This window comes from Moschus berezovskii, chromosome 24 (assembly GCF_049115385.1).
Source record: "Moschus berezovskii isolate FMDL1 chromosome 24, NW_MosBer_1.0, whole genome shotgun sequence".
NCBI lineage: Eukaryota > Metazoa > Chordata > Mammalia > Artiodactyla > Moschidae > Moschus > Moschus berezovskii.
The window spans coordinates 54,911,938-54,934,344 of NC_142483.1; the positions used below are offsets into that span (position 1 = coordinate 54,911,938).

The 22,407-nt window shown below is 46.0% G+C and overlaps 1 protein-coding gene and 1 pseudogene across 1 annotated transcript in view; one reads left to right on the forward strand and one right to left on the reverse strand.

The window, feature by feature from the left end:
• The window catches only part of CMTM8 (CKLF like MARVEL transmembrane domain containing 8), a 97,931-nt gene that overhangs the window by 56,228 nt on the left and 19,296 nt on the right, over positions 1–22,407 (reverse strand). The gene's annotated exons all lie outside the window — the stretch shown is intronic.
• On the forward strand, positions 16,267–17,241 carry LOC129548179 (adenosine receptor A2b pseudogene; annotated as a pseudogene).

Genomic DNA, 22,407 nt, shown 5'->3' on the forward strand with positions numbered 1-22,407 from the left:
AGCGACTTCACTTTCACTTTTCACTTTCATGCATTGGAGAAGGAAATGGCAACCCACTCCAGTGTTCTTGCCTGGAGAATCCCAGGGATGGGGGAGCCTGGTGGGCTTCCGTCTATGGGGTCACACAGAGTCGGACATGACTGAAGTGACTTAGCAGCAGCAGCAGTACTAATTTAAAAGTATTAGCCACTAAAGTGTTTCATGATTTTAAGAGTAAAAGTAGTCACTACATTGGCTGTTTAGGAACAAAATATCTAGGAGGTTTAAATAAAACTTTGAGAAAAAAATTATGACTATGTGTCAGGCTAGTTTTGATAAAGACAAAACACTGAAGGAAAACCTCCAACTCAGAACACTGAGTGGCTCTGTGTGTGTGTCTAAAGGAATGGAGACAATCTTACCTTACTCCTTTCTAGCTGGGAACTCCCTTACGTCATCTGGGTTCAGTTATTACAGAAGGTACCCAATAAAAATAGTGGTTATGTGCTACAGACCTCATCTATTGTGTATCAGCTCTCAAAGCAGCCTGTTGACCTCTTCATCACGAGAGTCTAACTACTTAGGCAGGAAAGGGGATTCAGTGGCTCTCAGCCAGGCCAAATTAAAAGATGAGAAGCACCCCAAACCTGACTCCACTGCACTTCTCAACTCCAACCCCAAAGTGGAGACCAGTGGGTGACCAAGGGGCTAAAGGCCCTACCGCGCTCCCTGGGGCTGCGAGGGGCTGAGCAGGCTGAGCCCAAACCCATCTGACCTTCCAGGAGACAAGTCACCCGAAGAGACCACCGCAAGGAGCCTGGAACTGAGGGGGCTTCTGTGAAACCTACACAGGGGAAAGGGGCTGGGTCTCCTGAGCCCAGAGGAGCAGCCTTCCTCCAGGCCAAGAGAGGGACCATTACACCGACCCCTTTTGAGGGAGAACATTAACTCTGCCCGCAGAGGCTCGAGTTTCCAGAGCGTCCGTGTGTGCCAGTGATGTGGAAAGTGGGCCTGGGGAAAAGGCAGAGTCCACAGGCCCATGAGCTAACAGAGGGTTCTATATTTTCAAAGTGTGTGTTGGGGGGAGGTGGAATAAAAAGGCAAATACTTCATAAAGTGAAAGCTATATGAAATTCAAGTTCCAGTGTCTGCAAGTAAAACTGCACTGAAGTACAGGCAGGCTCACTCAGCTACAGATTATCCATGGCTCCTCACTGCCCGGCAGAGCTGCATGGCCTGCAAAGGCCCAAACATGTTCTCTGGCTCTTTAAGGAGAGTGTGCCAACCCCTATGTGTCATGCTACTTTCGTCTTTATCAAAATCAGCATGACACACAGTCATGATGTTTTTCTCAAAGTTTTTGCTCTCAGGCAGGCCCTGAGTTCTACCCACATTGATGTCATTTATGTTCAGTCAGTCAGTCGTGTCTGACTCTTTGGGACCCCACGGACTGAAGCACACCAGGCTCCCCTGTCCTTCACCAACTCCCAGAGCTTGCTGAAACTCATGTCCATCGAGTCGGTGATGCCATCCAGCCATCTCATCCTCTGGCGGCCCCTTCTCCTCCTGCCTTCAATCCTTCCCACATCAGGGTCTTTTCCAGTGAGTCAGTTCTTCACATCAGGTGGCCAAAGTATCAGAGCTTCGGCATCTGTCCACATTACGGACATTTAATTCTCCCAATGCCCGGAGGAAGTGGCCTTGCTCTCCTTGCCACAGGACAGTAGAGCCTCAGAGTCTAAGCTACCTGTGCCACCTTCACTCAAACACCTGGGAACAAAAAACCGGTGCCAGGCTCCATGCTAAGTGGAGGGGAATTTCATAGTGAAAACAGATGCAGCTTTCAAGGAGTTTATATTCCCAAGGGGAGACAGGCACAAAGCAGTACGTAGTTATCAGTCGGGATAAGGGACAGAAGTTACTGCTCAACACAGTGAAGTACGGGACTGAAGCCAGCTCTGCTGCCAGTCCCTGCTTTAAAAATTATTTTTTAAAAATTGTTATTTTAAATGACAGACTCATAAGAAGTTGCAGAAATAGTGCCCAGAAGTCTTTGGTACCCATCACCCAGCTTCTCCCATCTTACATAACTGCAGTACTTCATTAAAAACAGGACACTGATATGTTGAGACAGGCACAATACACTTAACTAGTCTACAGAAACTACACAGATTTCATCCACTTTGGCATATATAATTTTTGGTATATGTTTAATATATAACTCTGTGCAAGGGCCCTGCTTTTTCACTACTGTATAATGTGCCTTCCAGCTGAAGCAACTCCAGCAGGCACCCACTGCTGTCCCGGAAGCAGTAACGCTTAGGGGCTGCTCTCCACATGCCCTGAGGGTTCTAAGCTTCCTTCCTGGGTGGGGTCGGATGAGCCAAAGTGGGTGCCTAGATTGCATTGTTGGGGCCTCTGAAACGCTCCCCCCACTTTCAACTGCTCTGGGATGCCAGGCCTGCAACTTTTCCTTGACAAGGAAAGGCCGTGTGGCGCCTACGTCTGAAGGTTCTCCCAAGTTTCCTTAAGGACAAGATCCAGGGTGCCATTCAACATTCCTGATATAACTGCTGATGTGAGAGAACCCTCGGAAACACTCAGGAGAGTGCGGGGGAGCTATAAATTAGGAGGCTGGGATTTACATATACACATTAGTATATATAAAACAGATGATCAGCAAGGACCTACTGTATAGCACAGGGAACCATACTCAATGTTCTGTAATAACTTGTAAGGGAAAAAAATCTTAAAAAAGAATACACACACACACACACACTACACATACACACACACACACACTACACACACACACACACACACACACACACACACATATCTGAACCACTGTGCTGTCATCTGAAACTAACACAACTTTAAGAAAAATCGACACACACACACACACGGAAAACAAAACAAAACAAGCCAGAAAAAAAACCAACCTACCAAACTCTCCCTCAAACAACTGACGGGCTTTGTGCTTTCCAGTAAGGAGAACTGTAACACCATTCATTCACTCAATGAAATATTTACTGAGTTCCTTCTGCCTTCCAGGTACTGGAGTACCGAGATGAATAGTCACAGTTCATGGCCTCTGGGAGCCGTGATCTTGGCAGGAGGTGGAGATAGAGACACCAATCATCTAGGATATCTAATCAAAGTCCTATGTCCACCTTTTTCAATGACGCTATAGAGCCAGTTATTTAGACTTTTCAGTAAAAAGCACAACCTGATGACCAAAGGGAAAAAAAAAAAACACACTCTGCGTGACCAAGCAAAGTGTGGCAGTCAAGGGCAGGAGCACGCTTCCCCAGTTCCTGGTTGGTGGGCGGCAGAGAGCATGGGCTTCAGGTAACCCCCCACTGAACCCCGCTTCACCATTCCCCACCCCCAGCACTCACTCACCTGCCTCCTCCTGCTCTGGCGGGCTAGAGCTTTCCCCACTTTTGTTAAATTTCAGTGTATATTTGCATGGGGGGTTATATATACTCAAAAAGCTGCTTCAAACTCTTTTTAGAAACAAGTGAACTACAAATAAAATACCCAGTGAATAATTACAAACTGAGTTTCAGAAAAGACTCCAAAGGCATCACAAATATCCAGAGCATCATATTCCAGCCATAAACTAAGAGTGCACTGGAGCCTCTGCCTCACTTCTTCACTATTCCTTCTAGAAGCTTCTCTGATACCCCAGTTCTCTTATGGCGGGGAGGGAGTGGGCATGTGTGTGAAACATACTGAAGATGTTTTTTTGCCGTCAAATGAATCCTGAGAGCCAGAAGCAATAAACATCCTGCCACAGGGTTGGGGGACGGAAGTCCCACATGATGGTCAGTATTAGCCACAGAGGACAAGTTCAAGAGACTGTGGTTCAATCCAAGAAGAAGACATTCAAGTGGCCTTTCCCTGGTAGTTCAGACAGTAAAGAACCTGCCTGTAATGTAGGAGCCCGGGATTTGATCCCTAGGTTGGGAAGATCCCCTGGTGAAGGGAATGGCAAACTGCTCTTGCCTGGAGAATCCCCATGGACAGAGGAGCCTGGTGGGCTACAGTCCATGAGATCGCAAAGAGTTGGACACGACTGAGCGAGTTCCACTTCCTTGTTAGAACTGATTAGCCACGTTCTGCTCAGTGATATGCAGCTGTCATAGATAAAATGACAGGCCATCACACATGGGAAAAGACAACAGAACCACACAGCAATGAGGGCGACGGCAGCCCCTAGGCAACCATGTGCTTTTCCACGACTTGGGCTGGGGCCCATTTCTCAGCCGTTTTTCATGACTGTCCTTCACTTCCAGGGAACCTTTGTAAACATTTCTGTCCTAAAGTCTTCCGTTTCTCCCCACCATGAAACATGTTTTTCTTCTGACAAACATTTACTTAGAGTCTGCTATGTGTGAGGAGATATTCCAAGCCCTTGGGGTTTAGAAATGAACAATATAAACAGTCTCAGTTCTTATACCACTCTCATTCTAGGGGGAGTATCAGCCCCCCCAAACTACACGTCAGGTAGTCAGACGGTGATAAATGTCTATGCAGAAAGACAAGGCAGGTGCCAGGAGGTTGAGTGGCTGGAGAGGCTGATCCAGAAGGGGAGTGGAACACAGGGTTTTGTAGACTGAACAGACTTTGACTTCTATTACAAGTGTGATGGATGGGGTGACTCATCTTAATGGGATCTCTCTGGCTCCTTTGCTGAAAACAGGTAGTAAAAGCATGGAGATCGGTTAAGAGGCAATTATATATATATATAAAAGAAGAAGACAAGAGAGGACACTAGTTTGACTTCTGGTGGCAATATTGGAGGTGGTGAGAACTGATAACATTCTGGGTAGTTTTTTTAAAAAAATGTTTTTTCCTAACATAACCAAATCACCATTATCATGGCTACAAAATTAACAGTAATATTTAATATTAATACTTATCAATATTCAAACATCCATGATAATCTCATAATTTATTTTTTAACAACCTGCTTATTTTAATCAGTATCCAAGTAAGGTCCACATATTACGACCGACATTTACCTCTTAAGTCAATTTATAAGATTTCTCTTCCATTACTCCCTGTATTTTTTTAAATTTTTTTTTTTTTTTAAGAAATTGGTCATTTGTCCTATAAACACAGTCTGGATCTTGCTCATTTCATCCTCATGAGTTCTTTTAACATGGTTCTCTATCCTGTGCATTTCCTCAAAATTGGCACTTAGCACTGAGTTGTTGACGAAATATACAAGAGATAGTATACACAAATCTGGGATTTGGGGAAGAAGTTCCAGCTGGAGATAGCATTGGAGTCACAGAGACAGAGAGAGAAAGTTTAAAGCCGTGATTCTGGAGATCAATAAGGACAGACAGGCAAGAAAAATATTCTAAGGCCTGAGTCCCCACGCTCCCATGTTTAGACTTGGGGAGACGAGGTACCAGGAAAGGAGATGAGGTGCACATCAAAGAAATAAGACCAAATTTAGGACAGCAGCCCAGATCCAAGGAAAGGAAGTACTTAAAAGGAAAAAACAGAATCGTCAACTGGGTCAAAGTAGGTTCAGGAAGATGAGGACTGAAAGTTTGTGACTGGGTTTGGCAGAATGGCACCATTAGCAACCCTGACCAACGGTTGGGTGGGATAGTGACAGGCTGACTGGAGTGGGTTTGAGAATGAATGGGATGAAAAATTATTGGCCAAGATTTCTGATGAACATAGATGCAAAAAAAATCCTGGGTAAAATATAAGGGAACCAAATTCAAGAAAACACTAAAAGGATCACAGACCATGATCTAGTAGGATTCATTTCAGGGATGCAAGGATGGTTTAACATCTGCAAATCAATCAACGTGATATACCACATTATAACAAGGATAAAAATCATCTCATTAGACGCAGAGGAAGAGTTTGACAAAATTCAACATCCATTTATGATAACTCTCAATAAAGCTCCTTGACATCAGTCTTAGCAACATCTTTTTGTGTATGTCTCCTCAGGCAAGCTCAACTAAAGCAAAAATACAAAAAAAAAAAAAAAAGGAACTACACTGAACTAAAAAGCTTTTGTACAGCAAAGGAAAACCACCAACAACATTGGAATTTGGACTGGAAAGGCAATTTACTGAATGGGAGAAGGGATTTACAAATGATGTATCTGATAAGGGACTGATATCCAAAATACACAAAGAATTCATACAAACACCAAAAAAAAAAAAACAACCTGGGACTTTCCTGGGGGTCCAGTGGCTAGGACTCCATACTCCCAATGCAGAGGGCCCAGGCTTGATCCCTGGTCAGGAAACTGGATCCCATGTGCTGCAAATAAGATGCAGTGCAGCCAAATAAATATTTTTAAGAAACTGTAAATTTACTAAAAAACAATGAAGTGTATACTTAAAAACAGATGAAATTTATGGTACATAAATTATGCCTAAATAAAACTATTTTTAGAAATACCACAGATAAACCATACACATATTTATGTACTATATGTACACATGCGGCTGCTGCTTAGTCACTTCAGTTGTGTCTGACGCTATGCGACCCTATGGATTGCAGCCCGCCAGGCTCCTCTGTCCATGAGATTCTCCAGGCAAGAATTCTGGAGTGGGTAGCCATTCCCTTCTCCAGGGGACCTTCCCAACCTAGGGATAGAACTGGGGTCTCCTACATTGCAGGCAGATTCTTTGCTGCTGAGCCACCAGAGAAACCCATGTCCATATGCACTTACACATAAGTAAGATTTTTTTCACTCCCCCCAAACTGGAACCAGTCTTCCCTCCCTTGCAGATAACATCGCTTCGGTTGGGAATGTGTGTGCTAAAGTAATCAAGTTCCAAGAAAAGAATCCAGCTACCCAACTCCTCCTACTTCCGTGAAAGTAAAATGAGTTCTATACTGGCCAAGGAAAGTGTTTTCAGGTATACCACCAGAAGTATTCCAGGGAAAGCGGAGTTTATAGCTAAATCTGTAGTATTTTTTTTAAGTCTTTATTTACTTGTTACAATATTACTTCTATTGTTTATGTTCTGGTTTTTTGGCCACAAGCCGTGTGGGATTTAAGCTCCCCCACCAGGGATCAAACCTGCACCCCTGGCATTGGAAGGTGAAGTCTTAACCACTGGACCACTAGGGAATTCCCTAAATGTGTGCTCCTACACAAATTCCTCCCACGGTGGCTATAATAAAATTCAGTGTTCTGACAGTCATACATACTGGCACCAAACCTCAGTTTTCCCCATACAAAGATGGGGTTCCAGGGTCATTCACTCTCGAAAAAGTTAGGTGCAGTGAATTAAGGAGAAGGCAATGGCAAGCCACTCCAGTACTATTGCCTAGAAAATCCCATGGATGGAGGAGCCTGGTAGGCTGCAGTCCGTGGGGTCGCTAAGGGTCGGACACGACTGAGCGACTTCAATTTCACTTTTCACTTTCACACATTGGAGAAGGAAATGGCAACCCACTCCAGTGTTCTTGCCTGGAGAATCCAAGGGACGGGGCAGCCTGGTGGGCTTCCATCTATGGGGTCACACAGAGTCGGACACGACTGAAGTGACTTAGCAGCAGCAGCAGTGAATTAAGCACTCGCCATCTGGAGTCAGAAAGACCTGGTTTGAATCCCAGTTCTGCTACTTCCTGACTGTACTTTTAGGTCTCCATAACCTCTTTTAGCCTCATCCGTAAAATAGGATAAGGGTAGTTCTAGATGGCATGGGAATGTGTTCTTGCCTGTTATCTCCCTCTGTGGAGATCAAGCTTCTCTGCAATGTAATTTGAGTGGGGTTGACTCCATTCCCTAGTACCAGAAGTAGACAGATGACCTGGGTGTGGTCAGCACGCTCAATCTCCCTGGCCATACTGACTGGACCAGGAATGGTCATACGACTAAGGTAGGCCCATGTGAGGCTTCCTCCAGCACTTGGGTATCGCTATGAAGAGAAAGATTCATGTTCTTCTTTTTCCCCTGGAATCAGTAACTATAAAAATAATACAGAACTGTGGGTGACATCTTTGTCATCCTGCAGAGAAAGCCTTCCCAAGAACAAAGTCTACACTGAAGCAAGCATGGCCAAGAGATGGAGAGAGGCTGCGATTTGCTGTCGTTTTCTTTCAGCTCTTGGCTTCTGCCGTAACTGAAGCTAGTCCCACACCTCAGACACATGAATCAGTAAATGCTCCTCCTTTCTGATGTTGTTCAAGTCAGTCTGGGTCAAGTTTCCACCACCTACAACTAGAAAGGCCAGGACCAACATGCTATTTCATTGTGGTACATTAAAAAATGTTTACAGAAGTTCTAGACAGTGCCTTTCCCTGAACATTCGATAAATGGTACTGATCGTTACTCTGTGTTATGTACCAGGTATTTTGCTGGCTTTCAGGATATGAAGGTAAGTAACAGGTAACACGGAGAAGGCAATGGCACCCCACTCCAGTACTCTTGCCTGGAAAATCCCATGGACGGAGGAGCCTGGTAGGCTGCAGTCCATGGAGTCACTGAGGATCGGACACGACTGAGCGACTTCACTTTCACTTTTCACTTTCATGCATTGGAGAAGGACATGGCAACCCACTCCAGTATTCTTGCCTGGAGAATCCCAGGCACGGGGGAGCCTGGTGGGCTGCCATCTATGGGGTCTCACACTATGGGGTCTCACAGAGTTGGACATGACTGAAGTGACTTAGCAGCAGCAGCAGCAACAGGTAATGTGTAGAATTAGCAGTTTGTGTATTAGGATGGGACAAAGCAGAGAGAACTCAACTTGGGAAAGGAAGGAGGAGGTGAGTTATCCTCAGGGGGAGTTTGTCAGGCCTGAAAGGGAGGGAAAGTGAAGATGGAAAGTGAAAGTCACTCAGTCGTGTTTGACTCTTAGAGACCCCATGGACTGTAGCCCGCCAGGCTCCTCTGTCCATGGAAAGGGAGGGAAGGGAATTCTAAACAGAAGTATAAAAGCCGGGGGCGTCATGTCAAAAAAGATCATCAGGGCACAGCTGAGGAAGCAACCTTAAATGTCTACTGGGACCAAGCAGGTAACACAAGTGAGTGAAGCCCACAAGGAACAGCAAAGACTCTTGCTCTCAGTCGTGAGAAGCCTGCCCAAGATGGGGGCCTGCAGAAAGGTGAACATGGGGCCTTCAGGGGCATAAAGCAAGACCCCCTCTCACCTCCTCTGCTCATGAAGAAGTGGGCTCTGACTATTTACATGGTCACACAGACAGAGACCATGTTGCCCCAGCCCTTGCTGCAGCCAGACGTGGCTACACCAACAGGACGTGCCTACAGAGAAGAAATGACACATGCAACTTTCAGGTTGGATCCTGGAGGGCTGCATCCTCCACTCTGTCTTCCTCCTGGAGAAGTGATGATGATGGACAAAGCAGCACTGGGAACCCTGTACAGGGCACAGTAAGAACAGGACACACGTGACAGGAGTCCTGGCACCTCAGGCCACCCCGTCTGCTCTGTGCCACTGCTGCTGCTAAGTCACTTCAGTCGTGTCCGACTCTGTGTGACCCCATAGACGGAAGCCCACCAGGCTCCCCCGTCCCTGGGATTCTTCAGGCAAGAACACTGGAGTGGGTTGCCATTTCCTTCTCCAATGTGTGAAAGTGGAAAGTGAAAAGTGAAAGTGAAGTCGCTCAGTCGTGTCCGACCCTTAGCGACCCCACGGACTGCAGCCTACCAGGCTCCTCCATCCATGGGATTTTCTAGGCAATAGTACTGGAGTGGCTTGCCATTGCCTTCTCCTCTGTGCCACTAGCACGTGGTTGCTGAACGGGAGGGAAACACGTTCCTGCCTGGTTTAAGCCCCTTATCTTGGGCTTTGTCACAACAGTCAAACATGCATGCAACCAGCACTCTTACAGGCAGAGGCCAGAGGATGACTGCCACAAGGAACTGTGAGCCCAATGTTGTGCTTCGAGCCAATTTTCCAAGAGAAGATGGAAATCCAGATTTTTTTTTGAGGAGGAGGGTTGTGCTAGAGGGCTTGCAGATCTTAGTTCCCAGACCAGGGATCCAACCTGTGCCCCCTGCACTGGAAGCTCAGAGTTCTAACTACTGGACCACTAGGAAAGTCCGAGGAAATCTAGATTTTCCTAAAATTTCTGACTTTTACATATTGGTGAAGAATTCTGATTTTCAACACTATACAGGCCAGTCTCGTTTCTATTCCATGGGCTTCTCTGAAGCAAAGACTTTTCATTAGAAAGAATAATGTAATTTAGGGTGACACTAATACCCAAGATGGCTGAGCACAAGGATGTGTGCTCACCTTCTCCCACGAGAACTCCAAAATTACAACTCACTGCTGAACAACCATCAACAGGAGAAGGTTGGATCCCACCAACAAAAGACACCCCGTGTCCAGGGGCAAAGCTGAAGCCCCAGCAAGATGGTAGGAGGGGTGAAATCACGTTTAGAATCAAACCCCATACCCGCCAGACAAACTCGGAGGGCTCAGACAAAACCTTGTGCACACCAGGAGACCCCACAGACACTGAGCCAGACCTGCCTTTGAGTGTTTGAGTGTCTCCTACAGAGGTACGGGTCAGCAGTGGCCTGCTGCAGGGGCAGGGGCTCTGGGTGCAGCAGAGCTGGGTGTGGCATAAGCCTTCTTGGAGGAGGTCGCCATTAACCCCACCATAGAGCTGCCAGAACTGACACAGCACTGGGGAGAGGGCACAAACAGAACTTGGTGCATTCCAGGACCCAGGAGAAAGGAGCAGTGACCCCACAAGAGAATGACCCAAACTTGCCTGTGAGTGTCCAGCAGCCTCCAGCAGAGGTGTGGGTCAGTGGTGGCTGCCGCAGGATCAGGGGCACCGAGTATGGCAGCGTGTGCGGGACCTTCTGAAGGAGGTCGCCATTATCCTCATTACCTCCACCAGAGTCTGGTCTCAGGGCAACAACAGGGAGGGAACACAGCCCCACCCATCACCAGAAAACTGGATTAAAGATTTACTAAGCATAGCCCCGGGGAAGGCAATGGCAGCCCACTCCAATACTCTTGCCTGGAAACTCCCATGGATGGAGGAGCCTGGTGGGCTGCAGTCCATGGGGTTGCGAAGAGTCGGACACGACTGAGCGACTTCACTTTCACTTTTCACTTTCATGCACTGGAGAAGGACATGGCAACCCACTCCAGTGTTCTTGCCTGGAGACTCCCAGGGACGGGGGAGCCTGGTGGGCTGCCGTCTATGGGGTCACACAAAGTCGGACACAACTGAAGCAACTTAGCAGCAGCAGCAGCAGCACAGCATGGCCCTGCCCATCAGAACAAGACCCAGTTTCCCCTACAGTTTCTCCCATCTGGAAGCTTCCATAAGCCTCTTATTCTTATCCCCCAGAGGGTGGAAAGAATGAAATCACAATCACAGAAAACTAATCAAACTGATCACATGGACCACAGCCTTGTCTAAGTCAATGAAACTATGAGCCATGCTGTCTGGGGCCACCCAAGACGGATGGAGAGGTCTGACAAAACATGGTCCACTGGAGAAGGCAAAGACAAATCCCTTCAGTATTCTTGCCTTGAGAACCCCATAAACAGTAGGAAGAAGCCAAAAGATATGACACTGAAAGATGAACTCCCCAGGTCAGTAAGTGCCAAATATGCTACTGGAGAAGAGTGGAGAAATGACTCCAGAAAGAATGAAGAGACAGAACCAAAGCAAAAACAACGCCCAGTTGTTGTGATGTGATGTGACTGGTGATGGAAGTAAAGTCCAATGCTGTAAACGGCAATATTGAGTAGGAACCTGGAATGTTAGGTCCATGAATCAAGGTAAATTGGAAGTGGTCAAATAAGAGATGGCAAGAGTGAACATTGACATTTTAGGAATCAGTGAACTAAAATGGACTGGAATGGGTGAATTTAACTCAGCTGACCATTAAATCTACTACTGTGGGCGAGAATCCCTTAGAAGAAATGGAGTAGATCTCATAGTCAACAAAACAGTCCGAAATGCAGTACTTCGGTGCAATCTCAGAAATGACACAATGATCTCTGTTCGTTTCCAAGGCAAATCATTCAGTATCACAGTAATTCAAGTCTATGCCCCAACCAGTAATGCTGAAGAAGCTGAAGTTGAATGGTTCTATGAAGACCTACAAGACCTTCTAGAACTAACACCCAAAAGAGGTGTCCTTTTCATCACAGGGAACCGGAAGGCAAAAGAATGAAGTCAAGAGATACCTGGAGTTAACAGGCAAGTTTGGCCTTGGAGTTCAGAATGAAGCAGGGCAAAAGCTAACAGAGTTTAGCCAAGAGAATGCACTGGTAATAGCAAACACCCTCTTCCAACAACACAGGACAACTCTACACATGGACATCACCAGATGGTCAATACCGAAATTAGATTGATTATATTCTTTGCTGCCAAAGATGGAGAAGCTCTATAGAGTCAGCAAAAACAAGACTGGGAGCTGACTGTGGCTCAGATCACAAACTCCTTATTGCCAAATCAGACCTAAATTGAAGAAAGTAGGGAAAACCACTACAACATTCAGGTATGACCTAAATCAAATCCCTTACAATTATATACTGGAAGTGACAAATAGATTCAAGGGATTAGATCTGATAGACAGAGTGCCTGAAGAACTATGGCCGGAGGTTCCTGACACTGTATAGGAGGCAGTGACCAACACCATCCCCAAGAAAAACAAATGCAAGAAGAAAAATGGTTGTCTGAGGAGGCCTTATAAATAGCTGAGAAAAGAAGAGAAGCTAAAGGCAAAGGAGGAAAGGAAAGACATAAGCATCTGAATGCAGAGTTCCAGAGACTAGCAAGGAGAGATAAGAAAGCCTTCTTCAGTGATCAATGCAAAGAAATAAGAGGAAAACAATAGAATGGGAAAGACTACAGATTTCTTTAAGAAAATCAGAGATACCAAGGAAACATTTCATGCAAAGATGGGCACAATAAAGGACAGAAATGGTATGGACCTAACAGAAGCAGAAGATATTAAGAAGAGTTGGTAAGAATACAAAGAAGACCTATACAAAAAATATCTTCATGACCCAGATAACCACAATGGTGTGATCACTCATCTAGAGCCAGACATCCTTGAATGCGAGATCAAGTGGGCCTCAGGAGGTATCACTACAAACCAAGCTAGTGGAGGTGATGGAATTCCAGTTGAGCTATTTCAAATCCTAAAAGATGATTCTGTGAAAGTGTGGCACTCAATATGTCAGCAAATTTGGAAAACTCAACAGTGGCCACAGGACTGGGAAAGGTTAGTTTCCATTCCAATGCCAAAGAATGTTCAAACTACCACACAATTTCACTAATCTCACATGCTAGTAAAGTAATGCTCAAAATTCTCCAAGCCAAATTCTCATGTTCAACAATACATGAACCGTGAACTTCCAGATGTTCAAAGTGGCTTTAGAAAAGACAGAGGAACCAGAGATCAAATTGCCAACATCTGTTGGATCATCAAAAAAGCAAGAGAGTTCCAGAAAACATCTACTTCTGCTTCTGCTTTACTGACTATGCCTTTGGCTGTATCGATCACAACTAACTCTGGAAAATTCTTCAAGAGATGGGAATACCAGACCACCTGACCTGCCTCCTGAGAAATCTCTATGTAGGTCAAGAAGCAATAGTTAGAACTGGACATGGAACAACAGACTGGTTCCAAATAGGAAAAGGAGTACATCAAGGCTGTATACTGTCACCCTGCTTATTTAATTTATATGCAGAGTACATCATGCGAAATGCCGGACTGGATGAAGCACAAGCTGGAATCAAGATTGCCGAGAGAAATATCAATAACCTCAGATATGCAGATGACCATCATTCTTATGGCAGAAAGTGAAGAGAAACTAAAGAGTCTCTTGATGAAAGTTAAAGAGGAGAGTGAAAAGGTTGGCTTAGAGTTCAACATTCAGAAAACAAAGATCATGGCATCTGCTCCCATCACTTCATGGGAAATAGACGGGGAAATAGTGGAAACAGTGTCAGACTTTATTTTTCTGGGCTCCAAAATCACTGCAGATGGTGACTGCGGCCATGAAATTAAAAGACGCTTGCTCCTGGGAAGAAAAACTATGACCTACCTAGACAGTATATTAAAAAGCAGAGACATTACTTTGCCAAAACAAAGGTCCATCTAGTCAAAGCTATGGTTTTTCCAGTAGTCATGTATGGATGTGAGAGTTGGACTGTGAAGAAAGCTGAGTGCTGAAGAATTGATGGTTTTGAACTGTGGTGTTGGAGAAGACTCTTGAGAGTCCCTTGGACTGCAAGGAGATCCAGCCAGTCAATTCTAAAGGAAATCAGTCCTGAATATTCATTGGAAGGACAGATGCTGAAGCTGAAACTCCAATACTTTGGCCACCTGCCACGAAGAACTGACTCATTGGAAAAGACCCTGATGCTGGGAAAGATAGACGGCAGGAGGAGAAGGGGACGACAGAGGATGAGTTGGTTGGATGGCATCACTGATTCGATGGGCATGAGTTTGAGCAAGCTTTAGGAGTTGATGACGGACAGGGAAGCCTGGCATGCTGCAATCCATGGGGTCGCAAAGAGCCAGTCACAACTGAGTGACTGAACTGAGGGTGACAACAGTGAGAAGACATTCAGAGTTCTGCATGTTTGGGCCACACTGGAGAGTTCCTACCGGCTCGAACTACTCTCAGTAAGGGCCCCAGGGCAGTTCTGCCCCCGGGCCACCGACTGTCCTAGTCTGACAGCAATAGCAGCAGTCCTGGGGTCTAACCTGCTTGCAGCCCACACCTACCATGCAGGGCCTTCACCAGGGTGAACGCTTCCATTTCTTTCTCTCCCTTCCCCTTTGTTTCCAAGATTAGGAGACAAATGGCAGTGTCATGGAGAAGTTACTCATTTGTGCGAAAAACAGAATGTGAAAAAGGCATCCCTCATATGACAGACAATATGGAAGGTCTGGGAGCCTCAACAAACAGGTTCACCCAGACAGACAGCTCCCTGGAGAAGGAGTGGGAGGTGGCAGGAGATGCGGAAGGTGTGACACCCACTGCTCAGTCTGTAGGATCCATGCATGAGACAGGCTACAGAAAACCACCTGAGTGCCGCCAGGCATGGCTCCAAGTGATCCTTCTAAATAGTAATCTTCTGCTGACACAACTTCAGCCAGCCTCCTTCTGCCCAGGAATGCAGAGGAAGTCACCCAGGCTAAGGTCCACAGGGAGCCGGAACCATCCCCTCCCCCTGCCCAGAGGCAGCGATGTCATCAAGGTGCTCAGACACATACAGACCCTGTGACATCCTCGAGAGCTGATACAATGATACGAGAAACACCAGGGTTGTAGTGTTGCACAAGCAACACCATGAACAGAACAAAACTCAATCACGTTAGAGAAGATGAAGTTCCTGTGTCTAACACCATTCCTCTAGGGAGCTGGTTCCTAGCTCACTGGGCAGCCTATGTTCTGAGGCGCCCTCAGTGGGTTAAGAGACACAAGTTACAGGTAGGAGCTGGAGATAGTTTCCCTGCATAACAGAGGCAGAAGGATTTGGAGGTGAGGGGGGTAAGTAAGCTAGGAGGAAACACAAGAAGGGGAAAGAAAGGAGAGGTCAGTTTGCACTGGCCAGAGCCCCACACCATCACTGGTCACTACCTGAAACCAACCCAGCACGTGGACAGCTAGGATTCTTATGGACACTGGAGTTGGGCCACACTGAAGGGCAGGGGAGGTCGGGGAGGAAGAGAAGACTGAGAGAACACTGGCGGAGGCCTTGAGGCTCCTCCTACAGGGTATGGAGGTTCTCAGCAATTTCACCAGTACCTTTGGCAACTGGTAAAGGGGTTAAAAAATCTGCCTTTCCGTTTAGACTCACATGCAGTCTCTTCTTTGGGTTTGGTCTGAGTCTATAAAGACTATGATGGGCACTATCGATCTGAAAAAGGTAAAGAATTCCTAGAAATGTAAGAGAATTGAAATTTAAATTTGAATATATGAATTAAACGGGGCTCCCCTAGTGGTTCAGAGGTAAAGAATCCGCCTGCCAACGCAGGAGACCTGGGTTTGATCCTTGGGTAGGGGAAGATCCCCTGGAGAAGGAAATAGAAGCTGACTCCAGTATTCTTGCCTAAAAAATCCCATGAACAGAGGGGCCTGGCAGGTTATAGTCCAAGGGATCACAAAAGAGTTGGACACAACTCAGCAACTAAAAAACAACAATATGAATTAAACAGCTAAAGAAAGAATCACTGAATTGGAAGATACAGCAGTAATATTGATATGAATATCAGGAACACACAGTTGGGAATTATCAATTTAAAAGATATGGTAGCGGGGCCGGGCAGCGATGCCGCTGGAGGTGCAGGACACGGTGTACGTGGCGCTGGCGCTGGCCGGCAATGTGCTGGTGTGCGCCGCGGTGGGCACCTCAAGCGCGCTGCAGATGCCCACCAACTACTTTTTGGTGTCGCTGGCCGCGGCCGACGTGGCCATGGGGCTGTTTGCCATCCCCTTCGCCGTCACCATCAGCCTGGGCTTCTGCACCGACTTCCACAGCTGCCTCTTCCTCGCCTGCTTCGTGCTCGTGCTCATGCAGAGCTCCATCTTCAGCCTTCTGGCCGTGGCCGTCGACAGATAGCTGGCCGTGCGCGTCCCGCTCAGGTATGAGTCTGGTCACTGGGGCCTGAGCTAGAGGAGTCATTGCTGCCCTCTGGTCCTGGCCTTTGGCACTGGCCTGACGCCATTCTTGGGGTGGAACAGCAGAAAAAGCGCCATCAACTGCATGGAGCTGGGGGACGGAGCCGCGAACGTGAGCTGCTGCCTCATCAGGTGCCTCTTTGAAAACGTGGTGCCCATGAGCTACATGGTGTACTTCAACTTCTTCGGCTGTGTCCTGCCCCCACTGCTCATCATGCTGGTCATCTACGTCAAGATCTTCCTGGTGGTCTGCAGGCAGCTACAGCCCACAGAGCTCATGGACCACTCAAGGACCGTCCTCCAGCAGGAGATCCACACGGCCAAGTCCCTGGCCATGATTGTTGGCATCTTCGCCCTGTGCTGGCTGCCAGTCCACGCCATCAACTGCGCCTCGCTCTTCCAGCCAACCTGGGCCAAGGAGAAGCCCAAGTGGGCGATGAACATAGCCATCCTCCTGTCACACGCCAACTCGACTGTCAACCCCATCGTCTACGCCTACCGGAACTGAGACTTCCGCTACACTTTTCACAAAATCATTTCCAGGTACGTTCTCTGCCGGACGGACATCCTCAAGAGTGGGGAGGGGCAGGCGGGGTCGCAGCCCACTCTGCAGCTGGGCCTATGACCCAGGCTCTGGCCTCTTCCAGAAGGCTCAGTAACAAAGGGATGGGACACACTCGGCCAGTTCTCACTGGAAAGACAGCAACCCTCACAGGCCAGCTGGTTGCCTCTTCTGGGCGCTTCCCTGGAGGTTCCAAGTACCTCGTTAACATGTGACTACTACTTCCTGAGGTTGACAAATGTATTTATGGTTCTCTGGCTGCTTTGTATGGATGCTGCTGATGGTATGAATGGATTGTAAAAGTATGTTCTGCTTTTTTTTAAGAGTCTGCCTCTTTTATGGTAGAAAATGATCAAAACCATTTTACTGTGACATACTGTGAACTATTATAATACAAATATTTTTTTAACTTGGAGGCAATGGGAAAGGTGAGACATGTTAAAAATAATACCTATTCTGAGGAAGGTGACCAAGAAAAGTAAAAGTATGAATCTTCAACCAAGAGACTGCTGTTTTAGGGAAATGACAGGCTTGGAAGTTCTTACGTAGAACATCATGGCAGGCTCGACAACATTCTGCTCCATGTACAGCACCCCACCCCAGAAGAAGAAGCTGGAGAAGCGGGGTCTTCCACTACCAGGCTCCAATTCCCTTCCAGAGCTAGGTGATGATTTTTACGTCCCTCCCAATTTCAAGTTTCGCCATGATGCTGGACCCCAAAGTGAAAATTTTACTAAGGCAGGTTATGTAACTGTGTTTCTGTATGAGGTGAAATAAAAATAAAACTTAACAAAAGTAAAAAAAAAAAAAAAAAGATATGGTAGGGACTTCCTTGGTGGTCTAGTGGCTATTCCACATTCCCAACACTGGGGGCCCAGGTTCGATCCCTGGACAGAGAACTAGATCCTGCATGCCATAACTAAAACCCAGCACCGCCAAATTAATTAATTTTAAAAAAATTTTTTTAATACTGCCAAAAAAAATAAAAGACATGGCAAATAGAGCTTAAGTATCTAATACACATTAAGAACTTCAGAAGGAGATGAAACAAAATGAGAAAGGCAATACTTCCAACATTTCAAGATATAAAGACTGAGGATTTTTCAATACTGTTGAAAGAGCAATCACTGGATTCAAGAATTCCAACTAAACCCAAGAATAAATAAAAAGAAACCCCTCAGCTTGACTGATCACAGTGAGATTACTGTATATAAAGACAAAGACAATTTTAAAAGCAAAAACAGCTCAGTTAAAAAGAAATGGCGAACTACATTTTGACTGCCAACTCTTGACAACAACCATGGAAACCAGTGAGACAAAGAACGATACCTTCAATGAACTGAGACAAAAATGACTGTCAGTGTGGAATTTGGCCTAGCAATCTTTCAAGAATGAGGAAGAAAAAGATTTTCAGAAAAACAAAGGCCGAAGGGAGTTCTGAGATGGAAGAAAGAACGGTGAGCACGGATGTCAGGCAACTATGTGGGTTGCAGATAAAACCAAACTGTTGCTGGTATACACGTGTCATGCCTAGCTTGCAGGGGGAAACGAGGACAGAACTAAATTCCGAAAACCATTTTAGATTGTGAAGGCATGTCATCTGAGTTAAGAGTTCCAAGGTCTTCTTTTTGTTTGGGAGCACAGGAAAAATACTCATTTTGACTTGGATGACAGACTATTATGCCTGTTATGACGGCTGGAGAATCAACTGACAGAACAGACCGAGAATAATTCACAAACAAAGAGGAGAAAGAAAAATAATGAGAAATACGAAAAAGAGAATTTAATTCATCTAAAACATGGCAATCCAGATGGTCATCAACACAGAAGAGAGAGATTAACAATACAAATTCTAAAGTGAGTGAACAGCTAATCTAGCAACATGGAAAACACTGAGTGATGAATTACAGTAGCAAGTCACAGAAGAAAATATGTGATCCTATATTCTCTTAACATTCAAAAGAAGCCAAGGCTGGGACTTCCCTGGTGGTCTGGTGGTTAAGACTTCGTGCCCCCACTGCATGGGGTGGGGTCAGTCCCTGGTCAGGTAACTAAGACCCCAAATGCAGCAAGGCACAGTCAAAAAAAAATTATAAAATAACAATAATAACAATTGCTTTTAAAAGAAATGCCTTTTAAGAAGGTCAAGGCTAAACAATGGCCAGACCATGAACTTTACAGAATACAAAGCCAGGACAGCAGTCACCTCTGCGGAAGTGGGCAGGGCACCCAGGGGCCTCTAAGATCAGGTAATGTTCTATTTCTTAAACTGAGTGGATAGCATATGCTTACTTGCTGTATCATTCTTTAAATCATACACAGGTTTTAGTACTGTTTGATATTTCGTACAAAGAAGTTTGAAGGAACCTTAGTTCTGGGGGCATGATTAAATCTGCACACAACACTTCCCCACTTCTCAACTGGATGTCAGCAACAGGATTACGGCTCTGTCTTTCTGAAGTGTCGTGAGCGCTGGACAACAGGCACGACTCCTATCCAAGCTTCATTCCCCAGCAGGCAGCGAAGCCAGCCCAATCTTAACGAGGGGCCTAAGTAAGCTGAGCTCTGGTCTCCCAGCTCTCACAAAATCAACCTCATCACATGAAGGGAAGTTAAAAATCCAACCTTCAATTCCCAGGGCAGTGTGAACATCAGCTCCTCAATTGACATGTGAGTGAAAAGAAAAACCACTCAAGATTCATGTCACAGTTAAAGGAGCCATGACTTCCAAAGTGCAAGCTAGTAGAGTATTAGATATTGCTATTAAAGATCTCCTCAAACATCCATCTCTAAGGAAACTGCTGGGCTTTGAAATCAGAAGGCCAGAGCTTCAAAGCACACAGACTTCTTCCTCCTCAAGTAAATTTAAAGCTGAAGGAAGACGAGCTGACAAGTCTTCCATATTTTTTCCCCGTGACGGCTGCACATGGTGTTAGGCAACTAACAGAACAGCGTTAGTTGACTTGCCTGTGTTAGACACAACCGCGGCTTTCCATCTCTGGGAACTTCATTCAAGGATGGCCCTGCAAGTCTATTCAAGGTTCAATGCTTCAGATTAAGTGTTTCTTTTTCTAAAGTGATCTTTGAAGCTTGTCAATCCGTGACTGATATAGATTTCTAGTTGTATTCTTTAAAAACCTCAATTCAAAGATTTTTGTCCTGCCTCGAGTTCTTTCCGGAAACAAGGCAGGTTATAAATCAACAATAAAGACGTCTTTCTCCTCCAAATTACTTTTTCCCTGGAGAGTGGCATTTCTGGTAATTAGATTTTGGCTAGACGAAGGAAAGCGTGAGGCAAGATAAGAAGGTCGATGACTTGCCTGTTTTCCAAAACAGGCTATTCAACCCAGACCTTTGGAAAATGAAGAGACCCAGTGGTGTTTTAGACCTTCTCTGAGTAAAGTCTACACAGAAACACAAATCGATGAAACCTTCCTATCTACAAAGCTGAAATCACTCATAACTGTGGCCAGATCTATTAATCTTTCACAGTCTATATGAACTACCCGTGTTGAAAGTCAAAATAAGTAGGTCTTTGTGGTTCTCAATGTAACTTTTAAGCTTTCTTTAGTTAAAAGGCTAATCCTAAAGTTTTCGTGGTGGTCCAGTGGTTAAGATGCCATGCTCTCACTGGAGGGGAAACAGGTTTGATTCCAGGTTTGATTCCCTGGGAAGATCAGGCATGCCTTGCAGCAGAGAAAAAGTCTGATCCTAACCCTAATCCCACTACAAGCCACAGAGGGCAAATTCTATATTCTTGCTGGTTGCTGGGTGCATGAGAACTCACTAGAAACTAAGATTTGGCCACTCATTCCAAAAGGAGCCCCATTCAAATGCAATTAACCTACAAAGTCTGGACCTACTGAGGGAAGAAGGGAAGAAATGAGCCGACATTTACCCAAGAAATTAACTAACATTTCCCTCTTGGATAGGGCTTATGTGTATGTTAGCTCACTTCATCTGCCAGCCTGTAACGTCATCATCACCCTCCTCATTGTTATAGATGGAAGTTCAGGAAGAGTTCGATTGGTTGTGCAAGGTCACAGAGCTAGAAATCAAATGCACATCTAGAGGGAATTCCCTGGCAGGGCAGCGGTTAGGACACAGACCTCTCACTGCTGAGGGTGCAGGTTCAGTCCCTGGTCAGGGAACTAAGATCCTGCAAGCCACATGGAAGAAAGGAAGGAAGGAAGGGAGGCAGGAAGATACACATCTAGATATAAAAGGAGCAAGTACTTAGAATGTTCTAGAAGTGTGACAAATCACAGGCGGTCTTCCACCTCGGCTGCAGTGACCCTGGCAAAACCCAATGAAGGTGGCTGTAGGGAGCCCTGCATGGACCACTCAGTTCCACTCCCCTCCCCTTGCAGCATGGCTTCCTCTCAAGAGACGCGGAAGTCAGATGAAAGTTCAGGCCCCACACACGATGGGGTTCGGGCAGACACACCCAAGCAGGGCTCAGAAGCCAAAGACAACATCGTGGGCCCAGAAGACATGCTTTGGCACTTTCTGCATTCCCACTGGCAGACTCAGCCAAGGCAGCGTTTGTTTTTTTGTGGCAGCTATAACTGAAATCCCAGTTCCCCATCCATAGCTTCAGGGTATTGAGAGATAAGCAGGGGGCTCCTGAGGCCATGTGTCACTAGGGAGGTCCAAGATCCAGAAGCCCTGAGGAGATCCTGCTTCCACTTCCCGGGCAGGCCAGTTCGGTGCTGACATTCTGGGAGGTGCTTGCTGGTCAGCCTCCAGCCTCACCAAAAATTCTGGAAGCCATCCAGTAATGTATAATCAGTCTCCAGCTGCTCCCGCTAGCTAGAGCAGATGTCTGCAAGTGAAACCTGACCCAGACAACAGATGTATTACCTTCCCATAGAAGGGAGATTCTACCGGCCTGGTTACCATGAATGTCTTGGGTGAGAATGGAAGAGGGAGACGCAACCAAGGGAACTGTTTCACTTGCATCCCACAGGGTACGGCTGACTCACTCGCATACAATTTGGGAACTGTTTTCTCAAATGGTGACTCAACTAGAAATAGGAATGAAAGAAGGAATTCCCCAAAGTCTAGAGCCGGTTCATAACAAGTGAGATAATCTTTGTGAAAAAAATCACTGACTTCTAAATGCAGATGAATGGTAAAGTGTGCAGCTAAGGAAAAGTATCACCACCTTCCTGGGAATACCTCCAGTCATAAACCTTAGCAAAAATAGAAAGAAACTGTATTTTGCAC